We start from the raw sequence: 19,654 nt of genomic DNA on the forward strand, positions 1-19,654 counted from the left end.
AGTCTGTTCTTCAGTGAGGCGGTTGCAAAGGCGCCTGACTCCAAGAGGGGGTCTATTTAAAGTGATGGGGTCACGCTAAAAACGTCATTAAAAAAGGCAATGGGAGCAAACCCTCAATTGATTATCCCATAAAATATTGATTGACAGAGTACTGAGCACGATTCCTGGAAACTACGGGACTCGGTCCACTGGGTCGTGCGTCATGCTGGGCAGAGGGATAAGTAACGTTTCCGCGGTCATCGTCACAAGAAATTCTTTCTGAGCGGAATCGAAAGTAGCAGCATCAGAGATAAAGACACGGAAGAGGACCGAACCAGTTAGAATAGGGACTTGGAATAATACAACAACGTTGAGTGAAAGGAAAATTATATAGTATAATGCGGGAAGTGGAAAGAGGAACTAAACTAAATAGTGGAGGGTTCTGCAAGTTGAGTTGGATGGCTAACGGGGCTAACTAATGGGATAATTAAATAATGCGTATACAGCGAAGGGATGAAAGCCAGCGAAAGGTTGAAACAATATTGAAAAAAGGGAGGAAGAAGCGTAGTAAACATCGAGCAAGTGAGTGATAGAATATGATTAGCAGATATAAACCCTGAACTAATATATATATACTCAACATTCGAGGCTACATATCATCATAGTGATGATATAGAAGAAGAAGTCAAATGGGTCTGGGTCGGTAAGTTGAAGGACATAACTGCGGGTTATCCTTGGAGGAAATATTTTATAGTGATGGGGATTGGAACTCGGCGGTGGGAGAAGGTTGAAATGGGAGTGGAGTATGGGACAAGGGCTTAAGAAAAAGGATTTATTGCAGGGAGAAAGCAATAGTGTTCTACAAAAGACAGGGTTTAATCATAAAGTACACTTATTATAAGTATCACAATATGTGTAAGCGTACGTGGAACATGCTCAAGTACTCGGAGAGTTATCGGTTGTATAAATTTGTTTGCCAATAATATTGAAGAAGAAGCGTGGGAATATGGGATATGGCGTGTGTGGGAATAAGCGTGATAAACATAGAGCAAGCGAGTGACAGAGGATTATTAGTAGATTTAGAAACTGAACAATAGGACCTGATCATTGCTCACGTCTGCATGCAACCAAGCAATCAAAGGGACCGCGGGGAGGAAGCAATCGGAGGAGTTCTGCAGGAGACAGGGTTTAACCACAACGAAAGAACTCATGCATTTAACACCGCATCAGATATAACTGTGCATGGAAAATTCCTAGGAGTATAGAAAAACCAGACTAGAGTACCTTTAGGCATGGATTAAGGAACAATGGAATTAATTGGTAGTTACGCGGGAGCAGATGCGGATTCAAATGAAAAATAAGCACTTGTATCAGTTTCAGGAAGTAAAAACAGGAAAGACAGTTGAGGCAATGGATTGTAGAAACATTAACAGGAACGATTATAAATGAGTACGAGTAGGTTGTAGAGGAAATCATTAAGAAGAAAGAGATCTGGTGAAGTAGTAGAAACATGGGAACATATCAAGGAAGGGATATCGCAAGAACCGCGGCGAATGACTCAGTGCAAGGATTTGTTAAAAAGACAAAGAAAGTGCAAGTGAAAGCATTGCTAGTAAGTAAGAAAGGGACAATCCATGCAAACAGTCAAAAATAACTCAGGAAAATTTTTAATTAAACCAGAAAAGGTCTAAGAGAAAAAGATGGAGAAAATATTTGGTGAAAACGTTAGGCCAGCAAAGTTAGGTATAGAAAGATCAGATGGCGTACTTGTAGATAAGGATGCCTTAGTTCCAGACATACTTGATGGCGAGACAGAAAGGTTATCAAGGATTTTTAACCGAAATAAGTACATGAAGGTAGATAATAACCCCGAAAAACTATTTATAAGTTAGTAAAACGTGGGAAGAAGAGCATATGTTAAGTAACCTACACCATTTATAAGGGAGAAATTTGGCTGTAATATTTCGTCATATCAGTGTGAGTTCCGATCCCAAAAAAGAAAAATACAGCTATATGTGAAAACTGCAAAATAATAATTTTGATTTCGCACTTAACTATATAAGTTTTCAGGATCATGAACAAAAGGATGGAGATCAGGGCATATGATAACTTCGGGAATGATCAGTTTGGATTCAGAAAGGGGAGAGGCATGCGTAATGCCATTACAGTAATGAGGTCAACAATATTCATATAAAATACAATCAGGATGCACATGTTTGCGAGAAGGCGTTTGATAGAGTGAATTGGGTAGAATTAATAAATCTATTGCAAAAAATAGGAGTGAATTGGAGGGATAGGAGACTAATCTACAGCATAGTATGCCTCAGACTGTTCAGGTGGAGGATGAAAAGTTTTAGACCAGGGGTTAGACAGGAATGTCTTTTGTACCCTGCGATGTTCAAGCATATGTGGAAGAAAAGATTAAACAGTTATTGGAAGAACAGGATAAAGGAAAGACAATCCGTGGGAAATTCATAAAATCAGTTAGGTTTGCGGATGATCAAGCTTTAGTTTCCCAGTCAGCCAAGGGTTCGCAAACTACGCTGAGTGCTCTGGAAGATCAGTTTTATAGGTTTTGGATGAGAATAAATGTAAGTAAAACAAAGGTTATGCCATTTTCTAGGAAGAAAAAAGCTAAGCTAAACAATAAAATAGGAGGGTGAAAACAGCTGGAAAAGTTTCCATGTCTCGAAAATATTTTAGACCGGATTGTCCAATTTGTAGGAACGTAAGGAGAACAATTGCACTGGGCAAAGAGGATTTCAAATGGAGGAGGAAATCGATGACAGAGACGTTGAGTACAGATGCTAAGAAAAGGCTCGTTAAAACTTTGATATGGAGCGTAGTTATGTACGACGCGGAAACATGGTCATTGAAACAGGATGATAAGCGTGGATTGGAAGCTTTTAGACAGAGATAATGATGGAAAAGGTGATCTGGTCAGGAAAGAAGTCAAACGAGGAAGCGCTGGGCATGGTGGGGGAGGGGAGCGGAATGCTGGGAGAAATCATAAGTAAACGGGAAAAATGGATTCTTAGTGTTTTTATTGGCAATGGGTCGTTGAAGACTGTGATAGAGGTGAGAATGTTTGGCAAATGAGTTTGGGAAAGGCATGGGGTTTACAAGATGGATGAAATAAGAAAAAAGGATACGGGAATGGAATTTCCCTGTGACAATCCCGCTTTACTCGTCAAACGGAACGAAAAGGAATGTAGAAAGAAATGCCGGGAGGCGATGAAAAATCGACGGTTTAGATTGAACGTGGTTTGTAAGTTCCACGGGAACTTGGTCGTTCTAGCAAGACAATACGTGTAGATGCGAAGGAGGCTTTTAAGGTAATGTGGGTTTGGAGAAGAGAGGAAATAGTGAAGTGGACGGAAAGGAAAACAAACCAGGTGGTGTTAGGCGTGGATGGGGGAGGTGAGAGAGAAATCCAAAGGAAGCAGGACAAATGGATGAACAATGGGCGTTTTTTTGGCGATGGGATGTTAAGACTTGATAGAAGGGAGAGCAGTACTCAAGAGAGGAAGAGCCAGGGATCGGGTTGGCATGTGGAAGGAAAAGAAGGGAGGTAGAACGCACGGTAAATTGAAGAACAGTTTATTGGAGTTTTGTCTCAGGTTTTGTCACATTAGGTGAGGATAAGAAATGCAGTGATTTGGAATGTTTCCATCCAAAACTTACCTTAAATGGTAAACTACCGAATAAATAGTTTTTGAGAATATGTTTTACTAGGTCGCTTACAGTTGAGTTGTTACTTTCATCCACCTTGATTCCCCTGTGACTATGCATGGCCGTGAGTTCCACGTCCGAGAATTGGTGGAATTCCCATTTTACGTACTTTTCAGTTCTGCATGACCTGTCTTGCTGTAGTGGTCTGTTCTGTGAATGGCTGTGGGTCATTTTTAATCCCTTTTTTCCATAACAAATGGCTGACTTGTTGGGCGAATTGGCGGTTTCTTTGAATTGGGTCTTACTCCAGCATAAATGCAGATTTGCACGTTATTTGATAGCTTTAAACGAATTCTTTACCGCATTTCCTTCCTCTCCCATATCCTTCTTTATCAATTGCCCTTCCCACCTGGTTCTTGCACCCCCTGCCACACACCTAATTGGTAAATCGCGGGGTATTTATGTGGATGTAGATGAATGTGCGTATGAAGGGTCGAGAGATGGAATCGTAAGGGCATACTCCTGTGGGAATAAAGTAAGTACGACCAATAGGAGCATCTAAATCTACATACGAGGTACTTCTCGTGATACACCACAAACACCTGCGTGTGACAAGGGGGGAGGTCAAACTCTGAGCACCCCTGCCTACGCCACCGCACCGGATCAAAGTCTCCGTGCATCATTCCGTCCGAGAGTACGTGCGCGTGTCTGCTCGAATGCGACCGCACTTCGAAATATGATCCGGAGAAAATCGCTAGGAAAAGATTACTCTAGCTTTTACAAAACTCTTAAAATAGCTAGTCGAGCATAAGCCTTCCATTTTGGAGTCAGTTTCAGTTCAAAATGGCGTGGCACTGTCATAACTATTGCGACCCAGACCATAATGAGGAGGGATAATGTCCATGAACTTTAGATGCGGCGGTTATTCCCGCGAACGATCATGGACTAGAACACGAGTATATAGCTTAGCTTGTATCTCAAACTTAATAGTGGCCATTATTAGCAGTTGATTGATTCCCTTCGCTTTTCAACGGCCCTCGTGTTTCTGTATTGCTGGCGTTGGTGACCATTATGCTTCATCCCTGGATGCTGTCGGGCTTTCGGTGTTCCATCCTCGTCAGCTTACCAACGACGACACTTTCATCCGGGAGCATCGATGTCCCCGGGTGAACGTGTCGTCGTAAGAGGACAAAAGGTTCGTCGGAACCGTTGGACCTGCAATCTCCTTCAATTATCTCACTCCCCAGCTCACTCCCAACCCTTTAGTAATACGCGTTTAAATAACCCTTTAGTAATAGCGCACGCGTGACCGGAGTGAAATCCCACCCCAGCCCCACCTGCCACCCCCGAGAGCTTGCAGTAGAATTCCTGCAGCGCATCATGGCCGCCACCGGCAAGGTCGGCCTTCTCCCCGCCCCACCCCCCGATAAGATCAGCGACAATATCGCTGCCCCCCCAGCGGAGAGGGAAGTCCCTACCCCACAAGCACGCACTCAGTCGAGAGTCGTCGCCCGCCCCGCCCTGGGCGGATTTCTATGTGGAGCAGCAAGTTCCGCCGCGGCTCTTCTGCACGAGATCCCTCGACGCCGGTGGCCTACATTGCACATCCCGCTGCACTAACACCAGTAGGGGGGCTCCACTTCTCGCACGTCCGGTGCATTTCTCGCGTCGCCCCTCGGTCGCCCTTCTCGGAAACCTCCCGTCCCCCCTCTTCCGATCCATTTTCAAACTCCTCCTCCCGTCGCCTCGTCTGCCGCTTCTCTAGCTCGCTCGCATAAAAAAACGAATGGCGATGGTGACGCTAGCAGGTCGTTGAACCGAGGTCTCGCGTCCCTTCTCCCTTTCGTCAGGTTCGCTTCCCGGGATACCGAACCGAAATGCCTTCCATTGGGCCAGTCGATCGCAACCGCCGACTGTCTTGCCTTCTCTGCATCGCCCCCTCTCTCTTTCCCAGCGGCCGATGTTCGTGACTACGAGCTGTATCTATGAGCACAATCACACCAGCCAAAGGTAGGTTTTACGTCCCTAGATCCCGAGAACTATTTCAGGGGAGTTGAAAAAAGAGTCAGACCATTTCAAAAGTCGATATTTATACCAAATTATTATAATATTATAATATCATACTATAATAATAATATATATTTAAATAGTAAAAATACCTCGAAATATACATAGGCAACACACTAAAATTCCAGACGCATGTTAACTACTCAGTTGTTAAGAATAAAAAGATATTTCACGCACTACAAAGACACTGTCGAACAATATTTGGGCAAAATTCAATATTCGATATTTATAATGGCGTTATTAAACCTATTGTTACATACAAGTCCACGGTCTCCGGAAATAGGGTTCCTGACAGTTGAAAGAAAACTCCAGGAGGCGCAGCGAGTCTGCCTGATCCCTATTACGCACTGCTTCGACACAGTGAGCACGATAGCCCTCAATATCATCGCTATGGAACCTCCACTCAAATACGTTTTGTTGGAGCGTGTGGCGTGAGAGGAGTACAAAAGGGGCAATGTCTTCATATGTCTGGGTACAAACGTTAATTATCCGGAGGGGAGGAGGAATAAGTACTCCTAAAAAGAAGCTGCGTTGGATAACAGAAGAAGAATGGGAGAAGGATTTATGAGAATCCGAAAAATGAAGAAACACGTATGAAATAAGTCCAGATTTAAAAACAAGGAAAAGTGTAAGGTTGAAGAATGACATTAAAGTGGGTCAAATAATAACCGAACACTGAGACTGCAGGGCATATCTTGCCAAGATAGGAAAAAGAAAAGTGGGAATTCTGGGGAATGCGGACTATTGGATACATTCAAACATAGAATAACAACTTGCATTAAAGATGAAGTATGGAGGCTTACACTGAGACATGAGATAGGGTATCGGGCAGAACCACACACATAATAATACGTAACTGTTTGAAAAACAATATGTATGATGAACCAAATAAATTGATTTGAGACATCAACAAGTGCCAAGAAGAAGGACATTGTCCTAAAGGCTAAGACAATAATGCCAGAATTAGATAAATTAGTTTTAGATAAATTAGGGAATTAGATAAACCGGGAATAAGGAAGACCTCAGCTTAAAGTGTCAAAGAGATAATATAAAGAGAATTGTAAAGAAGAAAAACTATGGTAACAAGCGATACCTAACGAGGATGCACAAATAAGGATTTGCATTCTAAATAAGACTCTATGCATGCATACTACGAGTACGTTCGTACAACTATAAGGACCCAGTATAAAGATAAAAAGTAATGATAATAAGCAATGTATTAAGGAATTAGTGTAATCAACAAGTAATGAGCGATAATTGTACAAATAAATAGCAAGAAATATAATAAATGTACAACGATTAAATCAGTGAAAATAAAATAGGATCATTAATATGATACCAAGCATATAGTTAATGTAGAGCTAATAAATCTTCAAACAAACTACTCGTATAAACTGATGACAAAGTAACAATGATGAAATTGTATAATAAATGTATCCGTAGACGTAAGAGGGGTAAGTATGTGCAGAAATCCTCAATATGCATACAATTTGAATTTAATCCTATTATTGCAATAAACACGGCACATCCTTGTATGAGACATGAGCATTGAAAAATTGAAAATACATCTAAATTAGACATTTTCCTGTGGATGTTCTCGAACGAAAAATTTCCACAAAGCAAAGTTAAGGGACATTTCAAAATGGCAAATAAAAACGAGTCATGACACAGAAAATTCTCTGATAACTTCCAACAGGGAAAGACAGACAAACTGAATTTAGAGCAGAAAATATCAATCTCACGAGTTCAACCGCGTCTTGGTTAATAATCGCATTCCTCAGTTTGGAAAAGGCCAATCTACCCGATTCTGATGATGCTCGATCCCTTTCTCCTTTGAACAATTTGCAGCCAAATTAGGAGCAAGTAAGATGGATCCCAAATCAAAGTGAATGGATGACACAGGGTTAACCTTCGAAATTCTTGTGATTTAAACAGATGTTGATGCGGGGAATCCACCTGTTGACGAGCTTGCCGGCGAAGTTCAAGGTTTGTTTGAATACCGATTCGGGTATTAATCGGTATTTTGAGCAATTCTAAGATATTTTATGGTTTTGAATTTACGAATTAACCGGCAAACACAATATATGGGAATAATCACAGATTGTTTCCTAATTAATTGAGGTAAAATTGAATATTTTAAATTATTTTAAATATTTTGTGTTTTGTTATCGATCGTACATATTACCTCATGAAATGTCAGAGTATCTGACTGTTGTCACTTGACGATTATTTAGTTAAGAATCGCCTAGCGTTGTAATTTAGGTTTTTCAAGAAAATAAAACAGATTTATTAAAATTTCTGTCCCAAGCAACATACTGTAAATATATCATATCAACAAAGTGTGATGAATCGTTATGAATTTTGTTGCATTAGGCTATGCGTTGCATAAAATATACTATAATATATTATAATCATATATTCTTATTTGATAGGTAAACTAAGTATTAAAGGGCAGGTAATAATTATTTTTCCAGTGATTGAAAAATCTACCAATAGCTAACTGAGATAGAACCAAATTAAATGCCTCAACTTATTAGGTATTCAATTGAGGAAGCAATGCAACAAGGTTACTGGAATCACGTTAAATGGTGTCAAGAGAATCGTTCCAAGTTGTCCATTTCAAGTCAATACTCAATACAAATCTTTTCGGTGCCCTCTACACTCGAAATGATTAACAAGTAGCTAGAAAATCAATTCGGTTTAGTATTCAACATAATGAAATTAAAAAAAACTCCATTAAAATTAAATGCATTCCTCCACAGACGTATTTTAACCAGGGTCACGGTAGTAATAAAGTATCAGTAAAATTTACAATGCGTTTTTTTTACTAACTCAGCCGTTAATGTAAGGCTAATTGGGGAATTGATTGGAGCTTGTGTTCAGTCAAGGAACGACACTTGAGCAATTCACATGAAATAATCTGATTCAGGGGTTATTACAGTTTTAGCTTTTCAACGTGATATAAGATTAAGAAAGCTGCTTTCTTTCGAAGAGATATTATAGTTTGCAAGTTGGCCACATTTGGATTAGGACTCATTCCTTTCTTTGAACGTTTTCATTTTAATCTCCTGCAAAAATAAAGCAATACAGCGTCAAATTCTAATCACTTGGTAAAATCTGCTTAGTGTTCTTATTGTTTCAAGATAATTCTTAGTAATTTCTCACGACATTAGAGCAGATCAATGCAAAATAGGGTATGCCCAAACAACATTTTTTCAGCTCTAGTCCCGCTAATTCCATTTCTTCTCACCACATACTCGAAATCTCTCCTGAGCAACCAGGGAAGGTGGTCACCTCCGCCTCCTTCCCAACTGCCCGACGACGCGACGTTGCGTTCGGCCATTATTCAGTCAAAGATGGCACGCCCCCTTTCTTCTCAATTTTTGTTTCAGAAACAATCGATTCGTGATAGTATTTTGTGCAGCGTGTTTGCGATTCAAAATTCCTTATTTCTTTACGGATTCTTGTCTAATGAAATCATTTGCTTTCTACTTCAAGGTCATAACAGGGAGAGGAATATTTTCTAATTGCCAAATTAATGGTATATTTTCTTATAATACGCTCGGGTTTTAATACGAGGGTCATCCGGAAAGTAGTACCCGTTCGTGAAATAAAGACACAAAAGTAAATATTAACAAACATAAAAAATTTTATTTGAAAGAGGATACTTTAAACTACTTCTCAACATAATCTCCAAGCAAATTAAGGCATTTGTCATAACGTGTGACAAGTTTCTGTATTCCTGCTGCATAGTCCTTCGCCGCCAGCTCATTGAGATACGCGAGGGACCCATCTTGCACAAATTTTTGCATAATGCAGATGGTGTTTAACAATTTCATGAACAATTGTTCGAGAAACATTGGGAAAATGCTCACAGATGTCATCAATTGTGACGCGCCGATCGTTCCTCACGAATTCGTCAACTGAGCTCACCAGTTGGTCTGTAATGACAGACGGTCTCTCCGAACGCTCATCGTCGTGTGTGTTCCCCCTCCCCATGTTGAAGTTGCGACACCACCGCCGAACAGACGACTCGTCCATTACATTGTCTCCATACACCTCCTTTAATTGGCGATGAATATCACATGGGCGAACGTTTCTTGCATTGAGGAATTTAATCACTGCCCTCACTTCACAACTGGCGGCGTTCTCAATTTTTTTAAACATTGTAAACAATCACAGAAACAACACAGGCAATGCTAGCGTCACGCAACTTGGCTCAGAGAAGGCAGACAAGCCACTGAAGCTATCTGACCTCGTCCAGCGGCTACTCGCGTCGTCAGCACTTCATGCGGCACGAACGGGTACTACTTTCCGGATGACCCTCGTACGTACTCGTTTCGCATGACTAGCCGAATACACGGTTCCCTCTCAACTACTATTCCGCTCCTCTCCGCACATCTCTCTCTCTCTCTCTCTCTTTGTTTCAATTCTCCCTAAAATAGCTTTCCAGACATCCTATTGATCCGCCAATAAAGATATTAAATGCCTACTCCCCAAAATCATGATAAAGTAAGGTGTCCATTAATTTCACCTTAACCTATGAAATAACACACAGATCAACTCCAAGTCTCTAAGAATATTTTTAGAAAAGTGAATAAGCACTATATCTCAATTATTATGGTCATGATTATAATTTTATTGAAATATATACATATCTCTAATCTTATAAGACTCGGCAGAACATTTTTCGTTGATAAGTAATATGCCATATAATGTGGAAACATATAAATGATTTACTAGCGGTAACACAGCTAACAACTTTTCTATGATTTACAATTTTACGAATAATGGTACAAACATTTTAAAAATTAAAACAACTCCTCAATGGCTTAATTGTGTTTTAATTTATATTCCATTCCATCTTCTACATGAAAAATGTTTATTTTTTGTTATTTCTATCAATGCGTGGACAAATTCTGAATTACCAGTGCGCTAACTATTAGATAGACATTTTTTGTCTCTACGTTTGTTAGTATATATTTGAATGCTATTTTTTGGTTAAAATACTCATTATTTCTCCGGATAATCAGGGATTATAACAGTAAGAAACCAAAGTGACTCTAGAAATATTAAAGACATTAATTTATAAGTCAGGACAAGATTGAACGTTGCGTAGACGTAATACAGGTATATATACCTGTATATATTCTTAGGTGCATGCGTGTGTTAGTTGAAAGTATATGGATCTGCATGTGTGTGAGTTTTTAAGGTTTTTGCATGAACATGTACGATTTTTGTGAGAAGATTCGCATGAATTTGTATGTTTTGCATGCGGTTTTATTCTTAATTACGGGTAGTGACCTAACAACCCCCACCATACGCCCTTGCGGCAGCTTGCGGGATACTATATAGATGTAGTTAAGATTGATAGTTTTAAAGTTTTATAAAGGAATTAAGAAAACATTAATGGCGGAGTATTAATAAGTGGAAGATACTCCAATGCCTCGATCATGAAACGAAAAATTAAAAGATGGTTTTGCTATCGGCGGAATGGCAGATGAATGCCAAGCAAATCAAGCTGTTGAGTAACGATAGCAGCGATGTAGCAGACGATAAATTTAATTTAAACGCTAAGTAAAGAGCGCCAAAGTGTCGGGAATACAGGGGAATCTCATCACTTGGACGCGGGTCGAATCCGCGCAGGGCGTGTACGGAGAGTGGGACGGGAGGCCTACACCCCATAAATAAGGGATTTTTAAATATTTGAGACATCCGCAAAGCTATTTTTCGATTGAAAATTAGCTATGTACATTTGCTCCTGAGTCTATGTATAGTGCTCAATGCACAAATATTCCGGAAAGAAAAGGAAATGGTGTTTTTACTTTTTCAGCCTCTGATTCTAAGCATACAGGGTCTGTACAATTGGAATCGGGACTGGTTCGATGTAGCCTCAACGGGATGTACGGAGCGGTGGATGGGGGTCAGACCGGTCGGCTCGGTAGAAGGGTCCCCCACCACTCAGGCGCCTTTTAGTTCAGTCGCCTACGGGCATGAGTTGAGACAGGAGGTGGATTTTTGTGACGTGCGATTGTTTGTGGTGTCGTCGCGCCAGCATGGAGCGCACCGTCGCGCAACGCTACGCTGTGAAGTTTTGCGTTAACCTCGGGAAATCCGCATTGGAGACCCTTGAACTCAATAAACAGGCTTATGGGGATGATGCCTTAAGCCGCACGAGAGTTTTGAGTGGCACAAAATGTTTAAGGAATGCCGGGAGCTCGTCGAAGACGAGCACCGCGTCGGACGCATGACGACCGCTCGAACCGATGCTCAGGTGGCCAAAGTAAAAAAGGTTTTGGACTCTGGCGGGCGTTTAATCATCGCCCTTATCAGTGAGGACACCGGCCTTTCAGTCGGAACCGTCCACACTATTGTAACAGAGGATCTTGCGATGAGGAAAGTGTGCGCGAAGCTGGTGCCGAAAGTCTTGAGCGAGGAACAAAAAATGTCGCGGGTGGAAATTTCGCATGACATTTTGGACTGCGTCCAGAAAGATGAAGATTTTCTTGACAAAGTTATTACCTCAAAGGATAGCTCAAAAGGAGTTCAAAGGATATCGGTTCGACTCCATCGAGGTGGGTCAAGCGGCGGCGACAAAGGCTCTCAACAGTATTCCGGAAACCGAATGCCAGCGGGCTTTTGTCGAGTGGTAGACGCACCGAACTAAGTGTATCGATGCAGGATGAATGTATTTTAAATATTATTAAGTAATTGTAATGATAACTGCAATACATTTTTTTTTGGAACCAGTCCCGATTCTTATTGTACGGACCCTGTAGTAGATTCATTCTCAGATGCCTCACGAGGTCTAAGGAATTTGCGTAAAAAGTCGAGTCTACATCAAACGATGAGTATACCTTAGGGCCAGCTTTACTGGATGGCGAGATGGAACGGGCATTTAGAGCATTGAATTCAAATATAGCCATGGGGGTAGACAAATCCCGCGAAACTGCTTAAAGGTTTATAAACATGTGGGAGGAAGAGGTTTCATGGACTAGATCGTTGCATTTTTAAGGAGAAACCTAACCGGAACACTTGGTCAGATCAGTGTTAGTTCCTATTCCAAAAAAGGTAAACGCTACATCATTTCAGGACTACAGGACGAAGGTTTCATTTCACATGCAGCTTAAGTGGTTCTCAGGATCATCAGCAAAAGGATGGAGAGCAAGGCAAATGGTTACTCATGGGATAATCAGTTCTGGTATAGGAAGGGGAGGGGCACGCACAATGCCATTGCAGTAATGAGATCACTAATCGAGAGGAATTTACCGTAGAATACAATCAGGACGTATTTGCTTGTTTCAAAAAGGCGTTTGATAGAGAGAATTGGGAAAAACTAATAAGTATATTGCAGAAATGTGTTGGCAAGAGATGATATGAACTGATTCGTAGTCTCTTTGAGGAAGACTTTGTGAGATCAGTGTTAGTTCCTATTCCGAAAAAGGTAAAGGCTAAATCTTGCGAGGGCTACAGAATAATAAGTTTGATTTCCCACGCAGCTAAAGTTATTCTCAGAATCATCATCAAAAGGATGAATAGTAGTGTAAATGATTACTTACAGGATGATCAGATTGGGTTTAGGAAGGGGAGAAGCGCGCGTGATGCCATTGAAGTAATGAGATCACTAATCGAAAGGAATATAGAATATAATCAGAATGTATTTGCCTGTTTCGTAGATTTCGAAAAGGCGTTTGATAGAGTGAATTGGGAAAACAAATAATTATATTGAAGGAAATAGGAATAGATTGGAGAAACAGGAGGCAAATCCGCAACCTGTATATGTCTCAGACTGCTCAGGTGCGAGTAGGGAACGGAAAGTCTGGATGGGGAGTATTAAAAAAGAAGAGTAAGTCAGGGTTGCACATTGTAACTGGTGCTGTTTAACGGATATGCGGAGGAAATGGTAAAAAGAGGTATGGGAAGAACTGGAGATGAAAATAAAAGCCGGTGGGAAATTCATAAAATCAGATTTGCTGATGATCAAAGTTTAGTTTGTCAGTCAGTCAGGTGATTGCAAGCATTGTTGAGTGAATTGGAAATTAAGTGCGACAGGTATGGGATGAGAATAAGTATTAATAAAACAAAAGTTATGCGATTTTCTAGAAAGAAAAAGGCTAAGCTAAACATTAAAATGCGAGGGCAAAAACTAGAGCAGAGAGAACAGTTTACGTATCTCGGAAGTGTTTTGGACCAACACGGTCAAAGTAGTAGGGACGTAAGGAGAAGAATTGCGCTAGGCAAAGAGGCTTTCACAAGGAGGAGGGAGTTGATGACGGGGACGTTGAGTAAGGATGTTAAGAAAAGACTCGTAAAAACTTTGATATGGAGCGTAGCTATGTATGGCGCGGAAACGTGGCCATTGAAGCAGGAGGATAGACGTAGACTGTAGGTTTTTGAAATGTGGTGGTGAAGAAGGATAAAGAAAGCGAGGAAAACAAATGAGGTAGTGTTGGGCATGGTGGGGGAGGAGAGAAGATTTTTCGGAGAAATCTGAAGGAGGCGGGAAAAATGGATGCAGGGCGCTTTGATTGGGAATGGGATGTTGAAGACTGTTACAGAGAGGAGGATATAAGGAAAGCAAGGAAGGGGCAGAAATAGGATAGGGGTGTTGGACGAAATGAATGGAGGAAGGAAGCATACGGAGTTGAAGAGCACCTTGTTGTAGAATGGTTGTTGGGTTGTGTTCTGTTGGGAGAGACAAGAGAATTGCACCGTTTACTAGTTTGTACCTATCAAAAATCTGCCTTAACCGGTAGATTACCAATAACAATATACTCTGTGTGTGTATATATATATATATATATATATATATATATATATATATATATATATATATATATAGTACAATACACAGTAACACATAATATAGAAACACAAAAAAAGAGAACACTCACACGTATTTTCTTGATATTTCGACGGAAACAATCCGTCTTCCTCTGAAGATGTAGAAGTAATGACTGCTGGAATTGTTGAGGTGAGGGGTGCGAGAGAAAGGGAAGGGGGCCAGGGGAAGGGGAGAACGGGAGGCGAAGGAGGGGTGAAAGGAATGGTTGGGGAGAGGAAAGGGAGAGGGAAGGGGTGGAAGTAACAGTTTTAGGCCACTCCCATCAGTGAACGACATTGAGGCCCGGATGCTGATAGGCCATACAGATGTAAATGAAAGCCAATTCAAGGGTTTTTAATTCTATAGGGTTATCGGATGTGGGAAGGGACGCTAGGACGGAAACATTGTAACACTGGTTGAAGGGGGTATTATGATGGGAAGCATGTTTAGGGATGGGGAGACCCGCGGACGGATATATATATATATATATATATATATATAACGATTGTACGGAAAAACTCATACGAGCGGCACAATAATTGGCTGACACAACATAACACAAATAGAAAAGAATAGACACATATAAAAGAACACTTACACGGTAAATTGTTCGAGCTTTCGGCCCTCTCAGGGGCCTGCTTCAAGAGAGACTCTCTCTTGAAGCAGGCCCCTGAGAGGGCCGAAAGCTCGAACAATTTACCGTGTAAGTGTTCTTTTATATGTGTCTATTCTTTTCTATTTGTGTTATGTTGTGTCAGCCAATTATATATATATATATATATATATATATATATATATATATATATTATATAGAAATATATATGTGTATGTGCGTGTGTGTGAATGTATATTTATATTTTTTTACATAAACCTAATGCGTAGGTCGTTCAATAATTTATTAGAAAATTTCTAAGAGTTCTCGTAGCTCGTAGCATCGGAAAAAGTTTGCTTTTTTAAGCCTAGCCTCTCGCTAGACTGCTGTTAGTGCTTCAGCAATAAGGTGGTTTCATTTCATAGCAGATTGAAGCAAAAAACTTTTGGCATTTATTAAATGGAAAAAAAGTAGTTCATGTGGTGATGAAACACTTCTATTGAAAAGAAAACGCCGAAAGAGATAATAGCCGAGTTGAATGAAGCTCATGGGACATCTTCTCCTGTGTTTGCGAAGGTTTATAATTAAATCAATGAGTTGATACGTGACCATTCATCCACAAATAATAAGCATCGTTCGGGAAATCCAGTGGAAATTAATTCCTCCGAAATTATTGGCAAAATTTACGATATAGTTTTGAGCGATCGACGAATCAATGTTCGCGAAATATTTAAGCCAGCATGTTTATCATTGGCACAGTGTTTTCAATTTTTCACGAGTAATTAGGTTCCCCTCTTGCGGGGGAATCTACCATCCTGGCAAATTAATTTGGCCAACACCTGCACATTTCCGTCTTCTTGTTTCCCACTTGAATTGTTGCGCGGGAAAAAATGAATGCATGAATATATCCGTTCGACCGTTTCTCTTATATTGTGAGCCTATCTGTCCTGTTTATGAAATAGGGAAACTGATGAATTTTATCTTCTATGTCCGATGCAAAACTGCAGGATTGGTATATTTGCAAAAGGTTTAATCATGCACTGAGTTCTTGCATATCTAAATGTTCCCATCGTAGATGTTGTATTACCAGTTGCGACGTTGTGTGTGTTCTTTCGAACGAATGCTACACGAATCTTGCGATCCTTCTCTGTAGCTTTATTGTTATTTTAGATGGATCTCATATTCTCGCTGAATACCCTATGTGAGGTCTTACTTAATAAGAATATCACATCTCCTTCAATTTTTCATCGCTACAATTTACACATGCATGTTTTATGAATGTCAGTTTCTTTAGGGCCGGTTCTTCCACAAATTATGAGCATGTCTTTTCCCCACGTAAGATCCGATGATTTAGTGACACCCAAGTATTCTACATGGCCTGCAATGTTCACCCCAACACCTCCGAGTGTGCAAGTTGGTAAAATTTACGGGTGGTGGGGAAATATAATGAGAAAGTGAAAGAGAGGTTCTATTTCGCTCTATTTTAGACCACGCTTGGAATGCGCCGCAAGTATTGGGAATCCTTGAGAGAAAGTGTCGCTAAAGTTATTAGATATACTGCAGAGAAATTCGCCCGATCCGTCAAAAATTGTTATAATAATAAGACAAGAGTGACAGGCCTTTTAGGGGATTTAGGCTGGGAGCCACTTGAGATACGAAGAGAACAAGTGAGACATTTAGAAAGGTTCAGCGTTAAAGCCCATCTAATCTTCCCACGCTAAGTTAATATCATTTACAATTTCTTCAAAATTCAAACACGACCTTCCTGCCTGTCTGAACGCTACGTCTCTGCCGGATGGCGGTTGTTGAAACGTGTCGTCTGAAGTAATTGGCGAGGCACGCACTCGCATGGGAGCCTCACGCTGCCATCATTAGGGTGCCAATTTTTCGAGGAGTGGCGACCTCAAGTTCCATGACCGTAGCTTAACTAATGTATTCCCTTGTCTGCTTTTCTGTTCTGTATTTCCTGTCTTTTGCATAGTGGTGGTCTATCATATAAACGGTAAATATTAACTTTTATTCCCTCCTGTTTAATATACTTAAGAATTTCGGTAGTGAGCAAAATTAGCATTTGTTTAACAATAAGTTTACCGCTAATATATGTGTGTGCTCCATCATGAACGTCTATTTCAGGGATTTTGAGGGGATTTTTCTTCTCCCTTTCACATTCCCCTTAAACAACCTCCCTCTTCGTCATTCCTTACCCTTCCCACCAGGTGCTTACATCCCCTGCCATGTATTTTTTCGGTGGTTAGAGAGGTATTTGTGTAGTTTTACTCTTAGAAGCCCAAATTTCGCTGGTTTGAGTGCCTCCGACGTCTTGGATGCCACGTTTTCATTGTTCTTGAGAATATAAAAAGAATAGTTGGAAACTCTAACAGACTCATTGATCAAAGACAATAGATTTATATGTCAGGTGTTCCAGTAGATAAGATTATAGCGTGCGATCCCACTCGAGAGGCAAGGAAAGATTTATTGACCCTCCATGACGCCAGGATATCATGATTTTTATTTATTTTATTTTTTGAAGGAATAATACTAATACGAATTATTGAAAGGATTGTGCCAAAAATAATGCATTTTTCTGCCAATGCTGACAACGGGCATTACAAAGTAAGAGAATGGCTCAAGGTGTGCGGGATTTATTCGTGCCGTGGGAAGCCAGATTGTGTGTACCATTTGTACTCGTATATTTACATGTTCCTCCGAACATTGATCGTCTAGCGCCCGTAGCAGACCGACACGAGAGAAAGGGCCTCCTGTTTTCCCTTCTCTTCACATCCGGGTGAAGGCTTTCTTTGCGATCAGTTTCACTCCTTAAAGGCCGTAGAAATTTTTCGCCGACTTGTTTTCTCAAGTCCTGCTCCGATATTGGCCGTGATATTTTTCCTCACCATCAGCGCGCAGCACTGTATTTCCAGACCAGTTGGATATAGAAAATAATTGGCATAAGATGAGGTTTTTGCGATGCGGATCTCTCTGGTACACTCGCGTTATTGGTATTTTCTCTTCCACAAAAGTATAGATCTTTTATTAGTGACACTTGAATTTTCTTCATTTTCATTTTAAGCTTTTTATATGCATTTTGGCATCGGTTTCAATGAATTCGGGTTAAAATTGTAATCAAACCGTAAGCTTAATGAATATGTATAATCATTAATAATTATCCGCAGAAAATATTATCCTCACGAAGTGAATTCGCTGCGGGAGGAATGTAATCAAAAATAAATCTGAACTAATCGGAAAGGTAAACGAGAGTCATTGGTCGCAAAATATTTCAAATAAAAACTTTAATTCTTAGACGTTTACGGAATGAAATCTTTTTCCCAAATCTCTCATCACATTCTCCACTCTGCCTATATTTTTGACGCAAAAAAGCGATTCTGACTCTTGGTGAGAGATATTTCCTTTCTTTAACACCTTTAACCCCTTTCAAAACTTAAGTTTCAGAACGAAGGAAATATTGTTGTGGTTAACCTTAAATCAAATTACATAGGTAACCTGGCATTTGTCCATTTATTCAGCCATTTCCAACACATTACTAGCAGAATGCATGCATTGGAATGAACAATTTACGCGACTCAAAGTCATAAAAATATCTTTCTTTTGCAATTAATGTTGCTGAAACGACAATATTGACCCTTTATAATATTGCAAATTTCTTTGGGCTAATCCTTTCACTGGTATTAATGTTTCAATTGCTCTTACGCTATATTTCCGTTTTCACATCAATATTTCATTTATTCTACTTTAATACTCCAATCATTCGCAAATTAAATATCTGCCGATAACTTAAACCTTCCCTGGGCTGCGCAGGAAATCAAGTTCACGCAAAAAGTGGAATCGGTTCTTGGCAGAAGTCCTTTGATGGAGGATGACACTCGAAAACTCGAAAATGAGTTTGCTTGGGAGGGTATCCTTTGAGAATTGACAACATGAGTTATTTTGAAGACGATTCAAATATTAAAAAAATATATGATGCACACAAAATGGATACATCATATATCTGTTTAAAGCCATCTGCTCGCAGTTTTTTTCGCTCCCTAGTAAACATTCGTTAATCGCGAGACTGATCACCGGATCTTTCATTGCATTATTTTTCCACATACACAGATGACACTACACGACTGGGGTTCGGCCTTATGATCGCTTGGGCTTTGCGATCAAGTTAACACACCCTAACTCTGCCTGAAATAATGCATGGTGAAAAACAATGCGAACTTTCATTTTATGTTGACACTGCATCATATATGGCATGCAATATTTTTTAACCAGTTTTCAATCAGTTATTTAATTGGTCAGTCCATTAACATGGTCTCCGATCTCATTTCAACCTTATTCCCACTTGCAGGCGTTTAAACCTCCTGGATGAAGCGTGAAATTTCAGTGAAATCCAGTGTTGACAACTTCTCGGAGTACAATTGTTATACCTAATATGACCGTTGACTTTCTATTTCAAAAGCTTAAATTATCGATAGCTCAATCGAGGCGGGTTAATAGGATGGATGACGCACTCGCCG

The sequence above is a fragment of the Hetaerina americana genome, unplaced genomic scaffold, assembly GCF_022747635.1.
Source record: "Hetaerina americana unplaced genomic scaffold, ioHetAmer1.1.p SCAF_4, whole genome shotgun sequence".
Taxonomy (NCBI): domain Eukaryota; kingdom Metazoa; phylum Arthropoda; class Insecta; order Odonata; family Calopterygidae; genus Hetaerina; species Hetaerina americana.